At 42.3% G+C, this 17,047-nt stretch overlaps 1 long non-coding RNA gene across 2 annotated transcripts; it reads right to left on the bottom strand.

The window, feature by feature from the left end:
* Positions 1–9,658: 9,658 nt before the first annotated feature.
* Positions 9,659–16,380, bottom strand: LOC107140839. 2 transcript variants are annotated; one of them, XR_007346719.1, is made up of 3 exons: positions 15,102–16,377; positions 11,480–11,679; positions 9,659–10,085 (listed from the first exon to the last, which is right to left on the bottom strand). It is a non-coding gene; the product is annotated as an uncharacterized LOC107140839 (long non-coding RNA). The 2 variants fall into 2 exon arrangements; XR_001503329.2 differs by lacking the exons at positions 9,659–10,085; positions 11,480–11,679 and adding an exon at positions 13,564–13,817 and having other exon boundaries at positions 15,102–16,380.
* Positions 16,381–17,047: the final 667 nt, after the last annotated feature.

Genomic DNA, 17,047 nt, shown 5'->3' with positions numbered 1-17,047 from the left:
GACAAAAATAGAGCTAATAGTAGAAAGAACCCCTTTGGCCCGTCACAACCACCATCAATCTTTTGCCATTCTGTATTCATTTCCCTGCCTTCATTCCAAGCTAGGACCCACAGACCCGGAAACTCAGTGTGCCCAAAGCTACTCTCCTTCTCCCCTTCCCTACATATGGGGTCACCTTGCCTCCATGAGAGGTGCCAGCATCCACCCAGCGGGCTGACCGTGGCTCCTTCCCTCTTGCCCCCTCCATGGTCCATCGCTATTGATTTTACTTCCTCCTTATCAGTAACACCCAAGGAAGACTCTGGTCTTCTAGTTCCCATGGTGAGTTGTGATTCTATCAGAAAAAGAGTTTTCAGGTTGATCAAATCAGCCCACTCCTAACCATGTGGAGAGATTCCTGCTGCTTAGGAGCTATTCTTCCCCGCAAACTGTTCCAGATCTGCCCAGATCCCCTGTTATTCTACCAAGCCTTAGACCTACCAACACCATCTCAGGTACTTTGATTTTATTATGGGCATAGCATATTGAAAACCTGCTTCACCTCCCCTCTCACCATCCCCCAACCAGTAATTAAAGGAGGATTAATCTCAGAAAGAAGTTGCATAAAATGGAAACCCAAGATCCCTTCCAGCTCTAACATTCTATGGTTCTTTGGCAGGAAATGGAGAGATGGCAAGGCTTTTTTTTTTTTGTTTTTTGTTTTGTGGGTTTTTTTTTTTAGTTAAAACTTGGCAAGACAAATGTGATAACTGCAGTTCTTAACAGTCTATGATTCTGTTATAAGAAAGGAAGAGAGTGATAATATTTTGAGCCAGCACTTGACAAGATAAATATGTACTAAAGAAGAAGAAGGTATATAGTAGGTTTGGAAGGGAGAGTCCTTAAGTAGGGGAGGCACACTAAGAAGCCATTGTCATCAGTAGAGTAGGAACTTTGGACTTGAGGTGATCGTGGAAATAGAGAACATCTGAGGGCTCAGGTAAGATGCCAGATCAGTAATGGTGGTGGTTAGAAGCATGGACTTTAGAGTTTGGCAGACCTAACTTTGAATCCTGGCTCTACTGTTTACTATTTGACCTTGAGACAGTAATTTAATGCCACTAAAGTTCATGTTTTTTATATAATGAAAATAATAACGTGCCACACAGTGTACTGAGAATTACATGAGGCAATTCATTAAGACACAAGGTGCTTAACCCAGGATCCAGAAACATAGTAAATAAACAAAAATTATAGCCTATTTGTGTATGTGTGTGAAATCATATAGGATTGGGACTTCCATCTTACTGGCAAAGTCTCCTCCTTGCCTTCTTGAGCTTTTCGGTTTGCACACTTTAATGAAACAAACTACTGTGCTGGAGACATCTACACAGCAAGGAATTGAGAGTGGTCTCTGACCAGCTGCCAACTTGGCAGTGAGGCCCCCCCGTTGGCAATCCTCAAGGAATGGAATCCTGCCAACAATCATGTAAGCTTGGAATTAGATACTGTCCCAGTCAGACCTGCAGATGAGACCTGAACCCTTACTGACTGCATCCTCATAGAGACCCTGAAGCAGAGAAACCAGTTAAGCTGTGCCCAGATTTATGACCTACAGAAACTATGAGATAAGAAGTATGTATTGGTTTAAGGCCCTACGTTTGGGGGAGATTTTTATGTGGCATAACTAAAACACAGAGTCAAAGATCCTACTCCACAAAATCATTCTAGATCTGTTGGTTCTGAATCCACCTGAAGAAGAGATTCATGTGGGTTCAAAACCACCACAAACAGTGGGGGGCTTCTGAACAAGAGGGTTCTGGTAAGAAGGGGGAGGGGCTCTGATATCAAGTTCATCCATTTTACAAGTTTCTTCAAAAAAAATCATACACATAATGTAAAAAGAAAGAGTGCATTTCTGGTGATAACTAGACAAAAATCTCTTGAATGTGGACTGTCCTGTAAAACCTTCAATATGGAATCCCTTTATCCTTATTTTATTTTATTTTACAGTACTGGGAATTGACCTAGGGGCACTCTACCCCTGAGCGACATCCTTAGCCCTTTTCATTTTGAGACAGGTTCTCACTAAGTTGCCCACGCTAAATTGCTTGAACTTGCAAGCCTCCTGTCTCAGCACCCTCCAGTCATTGAGCATAGGTGTGTACCAACAGGCCCAGCTCCAATTTTATCCTTATTATCCAAAAGTAACCTCTCTCAGATTGATCCAGCATAGTTGAAGTAGTTAGCTTGGTCTATTGTCTCTGTGGGTCAGGCAAGGAATCAAGACTCATCTCTAAAAATGCCTTTAGTTTAAAGAATCAGAACTACATGCTCTGCTGCTGCTTTTATGAACCACACAGTATGGTAGAAAGACCTTTGGGTTGGGCTCCAATAAGTCTGACTTTGAGTAATTCTTCCCAACCTGGATTGCCTCATTTATAAAATAGCGGAGATCCTCTCCTAAATCCCTCACTAAATTGTTATGAGCATCACGTGATATCTTGGGAAACAACTTAACCTCTCTCTACCTTAGTTTCCTCATCAGTCACTTGAGGACAAGAGAACCTACCTTACAGTCTGGGAGGATTAATCAACAAAACACATGGAAAGCAAAACACACGAGTGAGAGGAACAGCTCAGGAGACCTTAGCTCTCGCTGTCATCATGACAATGGTCTATGTGGACACCTTTGCCAATCACGGAAGGTCATATGTCTATAAACTGTTGTTGGTGATGGGTTCTCAAATATTGGGTCAGATAAAAGGTGACTGAATAAATAAGCCCTGTTCCATTGCCCAAGCTCAGCCCCAAGTGAATTTCCTTTGCCTCTATATTGGGCAGGAGAGATTTTCACCTCTTGGCCACATTCTTCCCATGCTCCAGTGTCTCAGAAATCTGGAGGCATCACTGCGTGTCCAATTGCTGGGTTAGGACCTGACCCCCAAGCTGTCACTTGTGTCTTTGTCCTTGTTCCCAGCTGTAGAGTGTCAGCAGATTCCTCACTCTCTCTCTCAGCATCTGTTCTTTGAATGCTCCCCACGACTTCCACGGGTCGTTTGCTTATCTGGAATCATCTAGTGGACAGTGTTTAGACACAGTTCCATTTTGTCTTCTTGATTATCAGCTCATCACATGATTCCTGCCCGGCTTCTGTAATTAGCCCCCTTCTCACTCGGTCAGATCATCACATTTTCCTGCAGCTATAATTGCCCCGTCAGGGTACTGCCACAAGCCTGTGCTTAATCACTCCCATCCACTTCAAATCCATTTTGGTCTGCAATAGCCAGATTCTATCTAGCAAGTGAGGCTTAATTGCTCTCTGATTACCCACAGGGTCAGGTGCTTGAATGCACAGTTTCCATCCACAGCACATGCAAGATTTTTGTGTTTGCTAATTTCCTCTGACAGCTTTTTTCCACTGAGCCACCAGAAATGCACATGGCAGAGGTGAGCAGACACATTTAGAGAGTCCTTGCCCCTTTTCTGGATGTCTTCTGGGATTACTTTCAGGGTAGAATCCACCCATCTCCTTCCACCTCCACTGCTGCCATTCTGATCCAGTCTGTCATGGTCCTCTCTGACCTCCAAGTGCAACCAGCATCTGACCTCCAAGTGTAACGCTGTCCAATCCTTTCTTCACACAGCAGCTAAGAGATCCCTCCCAAATGCAGGGATTTCAGTGACACCCACAGCCTTTAGGATAGTCTCAATTCCTTTCTGGGATACTTTCAAGGCCTCCGAGGACCTGGCATTATTTCCAAGGCTTCATTTCTCACCACTTCCATGGTGGCCACACTCAGTGAACTGAGCTTTCTTGGTTACTCCCACTTGGCCCTCTCTCTCCCTTTGCTTTGGACCATCCCATATACAGCCAGTATTGGAGGGCTCTCACTTAGTAATTCCACCAGCTTTGGATTGAAAAGAAGTTGAAAAAAAAAAGATGGTCTTCATTGAAAATATACAGACTTTTTTTTCTTATTCTCGTTTCATAAGCTATACAGTACAGCGACTATTTACATAGCACACATGTTATGCGAGGTGTTGTAAGTAACGTAGTGAAGATAAAAGTAGATGGAAGGTTGACAAGGTCCTATACAAATACAATGACATTTCATATAAGGGACCTGAGCATCCTCAGATTTTGATATCCTTGGCAATCCTGGAACCAGTCCTGGAATCCGTAGATTCCAAGGGACCACTTTACTGTCTTTTGGTCTTTACATCTCTCCTTGCCTGCTGTTGTCCCTCACAATTTGCGAATGCCTACTCATCCATCAGGGGGCAGCTTAGGGTACAGCTCCTCAGGTTGGCCAGCTATGCTTGCTCCATGCCCCACAATACTCTTCACTTCCCATCTCACAGCACTCAATGCATTTTACTGCAATTATATGTTTAATTAATCTTCCCTGGCAGCATACAAAATCTGTAGAGACACTTCTGTGTATCTTATTCACCAACATATCCCCAGCACCTAGCACGGCCTGGCACTTGGCAGGTCAGGGGATTTTCAAGCTATTGAGTTTGTGTTACTCCAAACTCCGTATTGAGGGGATTCTCAGCCTTCCCAGGCTGTGCTGATCAGCACTGTAAGACAAAGGAGATGATGAGAGTACAGGGTGCTTTGGGTCCAATCTCCTTTCTTGCTGGTCTTTGAGTCAGCTTCAGAAATTGGAGCCATCTCTCTTTACATGGAAGGTCGGGGCTCCTTGAGACATCAGGGGAGCCCTGTTTGAGAAGGTACGGGACTTCTGGAGAACCACTGTTGTCACTTGGGTGATAATATGAACTTGTGCCAGCATCTCAAAGAACTTCTACTAATATTCCTTTACCTACGAAGAAGAGAAAATAGTTGGTCTCAAATGTTCATCTTTTAAAAATAGGAATTTGAGCAGATGTAGGAACAGTTGCTGGCTCTGCTGTCTGTGCCCTGCCCCTGCCCTTCCAGTGGGAAAAGAAACCTAAACAGATAAAATACCTTCATTTATTTGCAGCTGGAACCGAATGGAGGGGAATAGAATGATTCCGTGTGGCTTTTCCCTTTCTAGGTCTTCTGTCATTCTTTTATCTCGTGAAGGTAGGGTTAAACAAGTAGATTCATACCAGTATCGCCTCTATCAGAGATAGAAAGGAAAGTATTCCACCACACACCAAAAGCTCTTTCTTTGCTGCCTTATGTACCTTCACACACACCCATAGAAAACAGGACCCCTTAATTCAAATGTATGAACACCTCTCAGAGAAATAAGGCAGGAGAGCCAGCTGTCAGTCTCATGGGGTTAACAGCCAGACTAGAAAATTAGAGTTAAATGTGCTCTAGTTTTCAAGGCTGTGGGAGTGAGATCACATACCAAGAGACGAGAGGCTGGGAAAGTCAGCTCAGCCTCCTGAGATTATGTGCTCAGCAGAAATGCCAACCAGAGCCAGACAAAACAGGGTCCCCCCTATTCTGAACATAATACCAGACATCCAGATGATAAGGGCAAATTCCCAGACAATGAAAGGCAAATGCATACATAGCCTCCAAAGTGACCTACAGTTACCTTTACCTTATTAGCATAGTGACATGGAACACCCCTAGATGGAGACTTCAGATGGTAATGAGATGGAGAACACAATATAAAAGAGAACAAGGGCAATTAAAGCCCCACCTCCATGAGTTCCCGCCTGCCGCTGACATGCCATAGAGCTATTCGCCCATGTTCTTTGCTTGAACCAACCTGACATGCTTTCTGTCTGTGCTGGTCATCTCTTTTGGCTCTAGCAGAAACCCCTGATAAACTCTTGCTCGTGCCTAAATTCTTTCTGGATCCCTTGTTCATTTTTTACAACTCTGAATTCAAGAACCCAAGTTCAGTCACAGACTACATCACTACAATTAGGAGCCCATTCCCAGAGTCCTCTCCCTGAAAAATACACACATAAGCAGAAAATATTGAACACAGTTTCATAGACTTCTGACCCATGTCTGCTCCAGAGGTGAGTAGAAATGGATTTTTCAAAAGTAACACTTATTAGAGCAACTGAGACCAAATAAAGCCAACAATTTGGCTTGAGATTTTAGATCTTTCTGTTGTTTTTGTTGTCACAATTTGAAATCCCAGAGCTAGTGACTATTCCCAACCAGGAGCTCAATGGCCTCCTCCAGCATCCCAGAGGGAGGAGTCATCCAGAAGAAGTGCACTGTCATTCAGAAGGGAGCCTCTTTTCTTGTGGAATAGTTCATGACAATAAATTTTGTGCATAAGCAGATGGCTTACTTACTAGTTGCTTCACCTTCCACAGAGACTTACCATTTATTATGCATTCAGTGATTGTCACATAGAGACATATGTTTGTGGTATCAGTGATAATGGGAGTGAACCCGCACATAGAGTTGTCCCTCAGTGTCTAAGGCAGATGGGTTCCAGGTCAGTCATGAACATCAAAACCCACATACGCTCAAGTCCTTTATATAAAATGGTGTAATATTTGCTTAGAACCTATGCATATCCTGTGAATACTTTAAACATCTCTAGATTACTTGTAATACCTAATACGATGTAAATGCTAGGTAAGTAGCTGTTATACTGTATTATTTAGGAACTATTGACAAGAAGAAAAAAGGCTGTTTGCATTCAGAACAGATGCAACATCATCAATTTAACCACCTAGTACACAAGCAAGACTGGAGGCCAGCAATGCAAGGCTCCAGCGATTGCTGGAGAGAGATTGAGAAGGTGTGGGGAGCTCTAGCAGGTGTGCCTCCACATCACTTCATTTGCATGGATCCAGCATGGTACTTGATGTTCCACAAATTCAAGTTTTGCTTTTTGGAAATTTCTGGAATTTTTTGGTACTAAAGATTGAACCCAGGGGTACCTAATCACTGATCCACATCCCCAGCACTTTTTATTTTTAATTTTGAGACAGACTCTCACTAAGTTACCTAGGGCCTTGCTAAGTTGCTAAGGCTGGCTTTTAACTTGCAATCCTCCTCCCTCAGCCCTCAAGTTTCTGGGATTACAGGTGTGAGCCACCATACCAGGCTTGGGATTTTTTAAAAGCATTTTTGATCATTGATTGGTTGAGTCCGTGGATTCTAAACCCATGACACGAAGGGCCACCTGTAAGGCTAAAGTTGGTCCTGTTGAATGTTTACTGGGAATCTGTGTGAGATACTGTGTCAATCCTAAGGGGCTGCCCAGGGGATGTACCATGGAGACTTCCAGCTGCTCCCTGTTTAGAAAAAGGCACTCAGAAAACTGTGGCCAGGGGCACATTAGTGGTAAAAAGTGTTGAAAGCGTGAGAGTGTGTTCACACCTCGTTTACAGCAGGGTTGTGAAGAAAGGCTTCCTGCGAGGTCTACTCCTGTCCTGCCAAACGTACTTTCTACTAAGCTTCTGTTTAGCTTATGTTCTTTAATAAATGAAAGTATGTAAATCTAGAAGAAATTTAGAGTAGTGCCCCATGGGGAAAGTGAAAGGACAGGCTTTTCTTTATTTCAAAATTGTTTTGAGCAACAAAGAATTGTTTGTTGCTGATTACATTTGCAAAAAAAAGAGTACTTTTCGACATTATAATTGTACTAAAATTGCCTTTACTAAGCACTATTGTTTTTACACAAAGAAACTGTATGAAAGGTGACAGTAAATAATTAGGATAAATTCCTTGAGTGTACCCTGCTCATCACAATAAGAGCCACCCCAAAGGAGATGCTGTCTCTGCAAAATAGATTTCTGGGGTTCAAGAAAGAACTCCACCCTCAGTGGTCCCTCTACTTCAAGCCTGAAGGTACACAAAGTAATTGGATATCTGGGAAGATAAACTCAGGACCCTCCATATGTTAGTACCCTACAGCCACAGTCCTCCAGGGAGGCTGAACAATTTATCACCCATCCCACTGTGTGTACAAATATGGAAAGAATCTGACCTGAGATGCAAAATCGAGAGTATTGAATATATTTTTAGGACCTATGGGTATTTTTTTTTCATTTTTAATTTTGATTTGTTATATATGCAGCAGAATGCATTATAATTCATAATACTCATCTAGAGCACATTTTTTCTGTCTCTGGTTGTATACAAAGTAGAGTCACACCATTCATGTCTTCATACATGTACTTAAGGTAATGATGTCCATCTCATTCTACCATCTTTCCTACCACTATGCTCCCTCCCTTCCCCTCCCGCCCTCCCCTTTCCCCCTTTGCCTGATCTAGAGTTCATCTAATCCTCCCATGCTCCCCTCTCCATTATGAATCAGCTGTCTTAAATCAGAGAAAACATTTGGCGTTTGGTTTTTGGGATTGGCTAACTTCACTTAGCATTATATGCTCCAATTCCATTCATTTGCCTGCAAATGCCATGATTTTATTCTCTTTTCATACTGAATAATATTCCATTGTGTATATACACCACATTTTTTAATCCATTCATCTACTGAAGGGCATCTAAGTTGGTTCCACAGTTTAGCTATTGTGAACTGTACTGCTATAAACATTGATGTGGCTGTGTCCCTGTAATATGCTGTTTTTAAGTCCTTTGGGTATAGATCGAGGAGTGGGATAGCTGGATCAAATGGTGGTTCCATTCCCAATTTTCCAAGGATTCTCCATACTGCTTTCCATATTGGTTGCACCAATTTGCAAGCTCACCAGCAGAGTATGAGTGTGCCTTTTTCCCCACATCCTCACCAACACTTATTGTTGTTTGTCTTCATAACAGCTGCCATTCTGATTGGAGTGAGATGAAATCTTAGAGAGGTTTTGATTAGCATTTCTCTAATTGCTAGAGATGTTTTCATATATTTATTGATTTATTGTATATCTTCTTCTGAGAAGTGTCTGTTTAGTCTCTTGGCCCATTTATTGGTTGGTTATTTGGGTTTTTTGATGTTAAGATTTTTGAGTTCTTTATATATCACTGATGGATTCTTTTGCTGAGAAGAAGCTTTTTAGTTTGAATCCATCCCATTTATTGATTCTTGATATTAATTCTTGCACTATAGGAGTCTTATTAAGGAAGTTAGGACCTAATCCAACATGACAGAGATTTGGGCCTACTTTTTCTTCTCTGGCTTAATTCCTAAGGACCTGTAGGTATTTAGAGGTCATCTCTCAGATCATCTCAGGGTATTTTACATTTCTGAGGCCTGATACCAGCCTTCTCGCTATGCTGTCCCCCATGGCGTACCCTGGGGCTGCAGGAGCCTGTCCACCTGTATATGGGTGTGGCAGGCTCTGAGGGGTAAAACTCAGTCATCTTGCCTGCAGCAAGTCTGGGCTGTGCTTTCCAATCTCTTACCAGTTCCCCTGGGCACATTTTATAAATCACTTGCACCCAAATTCACATTTCAGGGTCTGCTTCTGGGAAATCTAGAGTCAAATCATTTTATAAGGTTTGATATGATTTCAAACAACAGGCCCCCTGCGTGTCCCCCTGGACTTCCTCCAATTTCTTCTTCTCCAGAAGGAACAATTGATTTTATAACCATCTTAGCCCCTCTTAGTATGTTCCTTTATCTCTTTAAATAGCATTCCTATAGTGCTGCTTCCTGGTTTTCCAGTTTTAGGCATTTCCTATTAATTTTCCTCTATCGAATATAAAGATTAAACCCCCACCCCAGCTCCCTTCTCTCCCTTCATTTTCCTGATATGATTAATATGGTTAGTGTTGTTATTAAATAACAACACTAGGTTGCTCTTATATATAATTTATTATGTACACACATTATTCTAAGCATTTTTCACATATTAATTTACTTAATATTCTCCCAGATCCTATGCAATAAGTTTTGTTATGACTCCCATTTTACAGATAAGGAAATTGAGTTGCAGGGTGGTTAAGCACATAGCTTAGTCTCAGGAAGTAGTGGATACACAGAATGGAACATGTACAGGCTAACTTTAGCATGTCTGCTCTTGAATTATGCTTCTGAGATTATGCCCCAATTTCAGTTAGATCAGTTTTCAGTATCTTTACTGATTTGATGACATTAAAACTCATGGGATAAACTGTGACTTCTTTCCTTCTTGCCAAACATTGTGGTTCCTGATTTTTTTTTTCTATTGACATTGTTCTTCCTTGAGAGCTCTGGAAACTTCCAAAGTCTTCTTCTTTTAGTCTGAAATTTTACAATGATACATAATGTCATGTCTTGTTGGCAAATTTTCTTCCATTGTGCTGGGCACAAAGTGGGTTCTCACCATCTGGAAACCCATGGCCTTGTACAACTAGGAGATTTTCTTGTCTATTTCTTGGATGGTGCCCGCTAATCCTCTCATGTTCTCATCTTTCCATTTCCTATTTTTCTTTTTTGTTCTATTTTTTGAAAGATTTCCCCAAATTTGTCTTTTACCTTTTCTACTGAGTTTTTAAAAATCTATAATATTTTTATGTTTTCAAATTTCTTCTATTGTTTTAAATTTAAAATTTTTAAATTGGTTCTCTGGGTACTACTTTTTGATAACATCCTGTTCTTGTTCCATGTATATGCTATCTTCTCTTATATATTGGAGGATATTAATAATAGTGGTTTTGAAATTTCTACCTCCAGCATAGTCTGTATCCTCTGCTTTCTCTTTCCATTTGTTGGTCCATGTTTTACAATAGAGTTTCTTTAACTATCTAGAGATCTTTGGCTGCTTTCTCACTTTTAACTTAAAACAAAAAGAAGTCCCGTACCTGTGGGATGTGACCAAGAATGGGGGCATGTCACTGGGAACTATAGTGTTTTTAGCACTTTCCTCTTAGGCTGATCACTTTCCCCTGGTTTGTGCGGATGGTGTGCTTCTGGAGGCCAGAATTCCAGAAGCTTAGTGAAGGAAGAGAGTGGGAGTTGCCTTGTTCATTAGATAAACCTTCCCTCAGTCCCTTGCTCTCAACTGTACCAGATTCTTATCAATTCAGATATGCTATGCTTTATTCTCTCAATTGAGTATAACTCCAAGCTTCTACTGAAAAGAGGGAAGGAGAAATTTCCCACAGCAGGAAGTATATGTGTGTGTATGGGGGGTGTTGTGAATGTATACCATAAGAACTAAATTTCCTGTGTTGCATGACATCTTGGAACCTCAAAGGGCCCCTAAAACCTAACTGTGAGTTCCCCTGCTCTGGTCATAGACACCCCCAAGCAGGAACACCTCCCCAACTGTCTCGTTCTCTGTGCAGCCAGACAGCTGTACCCTACTTGGTCCTCAATAGCTTTCACCCCCTTGCCAGTCCACAACATTGTTCAAACAAACCAACAGACCCTCTTATGGGGGACCCAGTGGCACCCCACCCTCTTGTTATTTACAAAGCCTCCTCCCACAGCCCCTGCGGTGTCACTCTGCCCTGCCTGCTCCTCAGTGCCCTCCTCCCCCAGGCTGTGAGTATATGTGGCTAATAAACAGCTGACACCTCAGGCATGCAGTGTTGAGTGCCATGTGTTCAGCCACCCCTGTTGAAGGCAGGCACCCCACCCTCTCCAGGGAGAAAACAGGGGGCAATCAGTGCCGTGTGTGTTTGAGAGTGCACCTGTGCGTGTGTAGAGCCCCCTGGGTTCTCACTGCTTCATAAACAGACTTTCCATCAGTGTCTCTGTTTCCTCTTCTGGAGGAAAGACATGATCATTGTTGGAGTCAGATTCCCAGGAATTATGTTCTAACTTCATGCTGCTTCCTGGCTGTGTGGACTTGAGCAAATTATTCAACTTCTCCATGCCTCAGTTTCCCCATCTGAAAAAATAGGGACGATGACAGTGTAAGGTTATTGTGATAAGCAAATGGCACCACATGCCAGGACTCACTGTGGGCATCTTATTAAAGTTGGTGGATTGAACATAAGCATTCACTTCTGCTTTTTTCTGAAGTTCCAGTTAAACGACAGTAAGGACCTTTTAAAAAAAATCTTGTCATCCCAGAAAGATAAAAGAATAAGAGACATATTTGTTGCAACAGAATTGTGGATGCTGGAAAAATTCTATAATTGATTCAGCAGAGTCAAGAAGCCATGAGGAAAATTAATTAAGATAATACACGTTAAATACTCAGAAGAGATGGTAGAAAAAGAAAACACTTTGGAGAGAATGAGATAAATCCACAGACTTGCTGAAAAAAATATTATTCAGCCATAAAAAAAGAATGAAATCCAGCAACATGGTTGGAACTGGAGGACATCATGTTAAGTGAAATAAGCCAGGAACAGATGCTGTGTGATTTCATTCGTTTGTAGAAGCAAAAAAGTTGATCTCACAGGAGAGAGTAGAATAGTGGTCACTAGAGGCTGAGAAGGACCAGGGGCAGTGGGCATTGAGAGAGTTTGGATAATGAATACCAACACCGCTAGACAGAAGGAATAAGTTCTAGTGTTCTACAGAACAGGAAGGTAACTGTAGTCTACAATTAATTATGCATTTCAAAATAAAATAGAGAAGACTCAGAAAGTTCCTAACACAAAGAAATGATAATGTTTAAGGAGACAAAAATGTTAATTATCCCATTTGATCATTACATGTTGCATACATGTATCCAATTGTCATACAGTACCCCCACAGGTATGTACAAATACAATGGGTCAATTTAAAAAAAGAGAGAGAGAGAGCACTGATAGCAGGTGGTACTGCTCAGGAATGGTAGGCATCCCTAGGAAGGGGTGTGAATGAGGCTTATTCGTAAGCAAAATCCAGTTTTGAATGCTATGACTTTGTTGGGGACTGGAAAATGGATTATAAATCACCAAAGATAATAAATTAAAATGATGTAAAACTTGACCATCATTCCATGCAGAGAAATGCTTGAAATTTCCCCTGCATGGAACCTAAATGAAGGCTATCACCCCTAAATGGAGGCTGATACAGCCTGGGATGGACCCTGGTTCAGCCTGTGGTTTTCTGACACCTGTGGCCGTGGCATCCTCTACCACCCTGTAATGAAGCACACCCCAAATTTCCAAGTACACTTGTATGTTTAACTCTAAGTACTAGAAAGACAAAGGTCAGGTCCCTGCCAAAGCTGTAGGGTCCAGACCCTGCTTTAACCTTGGGTGAAGGGAAGCCAAGGGTGCTGGGTGCTGGGGAGGTGGAGGGGTGAGAGGGTTTTGCTCAGCAAGGGAGGGAGGCTGGAGTCACTAGTTCAAGCCCACTGTCCAGTTTTGATACTACCATCACCTAGGGGTTTGTGGCTGTTTCCCAAAAATGAGTTTGCCCGAGAGCCCGTATCGCTTCTCAGAAGAAACCATACAGAGCCATCTTGTGGTAGGAAAAAGATGTGCAGGTTCCAACCTGAATCCTTGACTGGATTTTATATGACATTAGCGGGTGTAAATAGATCTGCATGCTATTATACCCTTAATTCCTCCCATATGGTTGGGCAGCATTTTAAAGTGGTCAGCAAATGTTGACAGCAATCTATACTTGTCCCACTAACACATTTACCACAGGTAATTAACTTAACTACCTGATAAAAATGTAATTGGCATGTTGTAATGCTAGCTATTGTCTGAAAAGACTTTGACTGACAGTTACTTATGTTGGCTTCTTGGTTATCTTTATAACCAAGAATCAAATCCAAATTTGGTCATTATTTTGTGATTTGATTAAAGTAAACAGCCAAATTGGGTAATCAGGATCTGGAAAGATTTATTATTTGCTTCAAAGATGAGGTTTGGGTTTTTACGTTGTTAGAACATAATAAGAAATTAGTCTGAGTGGTCTCCGGTGCTGCCAGATGCTGTGTATCCACACCCTCCACATCAAGGATAAATTAATTCGTCAGAGATGATTCCACGAGTCCACGCACCACCAGTCTGTATGCTGCAGGGATTTGTGCTGCCTCTCCTGGAAGCATCCATCATGTCATGGAAGCCTTCTATCACGCTGCAAACAGGAATGACACACTCTGAGTTCCACGAGACCATGGAGAGTGTGCCTGGCCGAGTCTGGGGACATACTTTCAGGATGTGGGTGGCAAAGCAGCCTCAGTATAAATTGTTGCTTTTCTGAGCACTAGTGTCACCTGCAGTTTCAGGCTGATTAATCAACAGGATGAGTGAAAAGCTTCATCCTGTTATTCCAGCTAGAACTGGGGACATGTGTGTGTGTGTGTGTGTGTGTGTGTCTTTTCTACATATAAACCTCAGCACTCGATGAAGCAAACAGCCTCCTGCATAAGCTTGGCAGACGCTTCCATCTTGAATACTCATTACAAGAGACATTAAAAATGTGACAGCTTATATTGTCACACTGCCTAGAGGGTGGTAAGGACGCTTCCACTGATTTGGGTCTCTTCTCAGCAGCCTGTCCTATGTTGGGAGAAGAGGGTCTGGGCTAGGTTGTTTATGAAGGCCAAGTCTCAAACCACAAACAATGGAACTGCAGGGGCCTCAAACCCATGGCTTTGGACATGCACTTGAAGTTGGGTAAAACAGGATTCAGTCCAATTCTTTAAACTAGTCTTTCCCATGTTCTGGAGGCAGACTAAAATATATTTCCTGCTCCTCCTCAACTGTCCAGCACCCCAAAGGCCCACAGCAACCTGACCTTTGTTCAGCAGATATGAAGGCACCTGTCCAGCCTCAACCCTGAGCCCATGAAGGCCTCTAGGATGCTGCCTTCCTGTAGCATGCTGATGTGACAGTGTGTTAGCTCCTGGCTCTGCTGGTCTTATCCTGGTTCCACATGTGCCACACACCTGTGTCTCCCCAGTGAGACAGTAAGTGCCACAGAGATGGCAGGTAACAAGCACAGGGCAGATTGTGGGACCCATTGGTTTGCTCAGTAATGCTCACTGTGGGTCTGCCCTATGCCAGAAGACTGATGATAGACAAATAAACACATCTCATTCTAGATATGGAATCTGTCCATGGTTCCAGGTCACCTGGAGATCTGGGGGTCAGAGATAAAAATAAAATTCTAGAGTCTTCAACCATGTAAGTCAATCTGATTTCCAGCTTTCCAAACTTCTACATTACATGGCTGTGAATGTCTATGTGCCTTAGATGGTACTTTGCTTATGGGCCAGATTCTGGGAAGTCTGTGTGGCTCCTCACATTTAGTAATCCAGTGGTTCTCTCAAAATATGCAGCATTTTCCCCAGTGGGGGCACTCAATTACAGTGGGCCTTGGGATTAGCTCTTTGCATACCCACCTTGCGACACTTACCTCAGACACAGGAGGAAGTCAAGGAGCATTTGCACTGCCAATTTCAAATTGCCCTAAGAAAATACCCCCTTTATACAGCAAACAGGATCACCCAGTTCTCTTATGCAGCGTGAGAGAAAGAACTTTACCCATCATTAATGTTTTACTACCTTTCTCAAGAAACGTAACCTTTAACCCCTAAGTCAACTCTAAACCAAGGCTAAGGAGGGGCAGCTCCTGAGTCAGTTCCGGGTGCTGGCGCTATCCCTGTGCCAATGCTGTTTCTATCTGGAGAAACAAATAAACAGAAAGATAAGCTCTTTAAAGCACATGATGAAGCAGACCCAGAATTTCCAAAGCAGAGATAGCCAGCCACTTGGCCCTCATTTGGAATGATGTATGGCTGTCTGCCCAAGCGCCACCCTGCCTGAGACAGAGCTGAGCCTCTGCAGTAGCTGGTGGCAAGGCTTGGGGAGTGGGGGAGCAGCAGGCAGACCCCGCAGAAAGCTAACTGCAGAAATTCTGTGATTGACTTGGCCCCAGCAGAAACTGAGTGACATCCTGGAGGATTTGATGCTTGCGCAAACAGGCCAGATTTATTGCCAGAAACTAAACACAAGGACTGCATTGACTCCAAAGTCTAAATTAAATGTGGGATGGTTAGAAATGGTCTTAACGAAGCCAGAGGGCCAGGAAGACTGTGGGAGTCGTCAGCCACGCAACATAATTCCTAGAGCTTGTGCTGCCTCCCCCGACACCCAGCCAGCCTCCAGCTAGTCAGGGAACTAATGCAAAGGCTCAAGTCCTTTCCTGAGTGTCTCATGTGTAAATGACAGGAAGGTCTAGCACTTTTTATAGATGACTAATGCCTAATTATTTGTGATGCAAGAAGGGAGTCATCAGAAGTTGATATAATTTATTCATGCGCTAAATTAGCACAAGCCCAGAACTTACTGAGGGTTGGACTCTGGTTCCTCCCCAGAGGCCTGGCTGCCACTGTGGCCCAAACATGTGACATGGTTGGAATTCCATGATTTGGAGGAGGAATGCTGTGTTATCAGTGCTGTCTCGAGTGGGTTGTGCTTTACAATCACTGCTTTTCTTGTTTTTAAGTTTAACTCACTGTTGGTTTCACATCTTCAGTGTCAACAGAGTCTGCTGCAGGTGGATGGTAGCGTATTTTGGCATCTGTCTATACTGTTCCAGTAACTGTGCCTTAACACATAAAGGCGCGGGATTTGTGAAGGAACCATCCATGCCACATTGCTAAATAAAAAATGGACATAATTATGCCAGTTTCCATTCCTCTATGCCCTATGGAAACTGACCAAAAATACCATCTAAAAATTTTGAGAGCCACTGTCCTCAAGGTCTGGAGATTCACTGCACTGGTGTATATAGTACTGTGGGAGAAGATATTTAGCAACTAGCTCTCAGGGTTAAAAGCACGTGCGCACGCGCGTTTGTGTATATTTCAAATTATACTAATATAGAAAATATGGAATTATACTGATATAGAAGATATAGGACACACAATTTACAAATAAATATACAACATTCTGAATCATAAATCCCACATAGCAGATTAATCTAACAGAACACTTTCAGCTGGTTTTTGTTGAATTCTTATCTCCATAGCCAAACTATATTGCAATTAATGAATGTATATAGTTCCATCAGAAACATTAGCAGACATCTTTGTTTAAGAGTCAAACAGAAGTGAAGCAATAAAGAAAAAAGTGTTAGCCATTTGTCAATAAAGTGATTTCCTTCTTTGAGGAAATCAGATAATGATTTCAAAAGCTGCAAGAATATATTTCCGGGTTTTAAGCCATTAACTATTTTTTGACAACTATACATATGACACACTTTTAAGTTTAATCTGCATTATGAACATTTTCTCTATCACTTTCGTAAGTCTAAACAATCAATGAAAATTTCAGCCAAATCCCGATTGGTGGTGTTTG

The sequence above is a fragment of the Marmota marmota genome, unplaced genomic scaffold (genome assembly GCF_001458135.2).
Source record: "Marmota marmota marmota unplaced genomic scaffold, marMar, whole genome shotgun sequence".
Lineage (NCBI taxonomy): Eukaryota > Metazoa > Chordata > Mammalia > Rodentia > Sciuridae > Marmota > Marmota marmota.
Note: the sequence above shows the minus strand (reverse complement) of the source record. Positions and strands in the feature narration are given on the sequence as shown.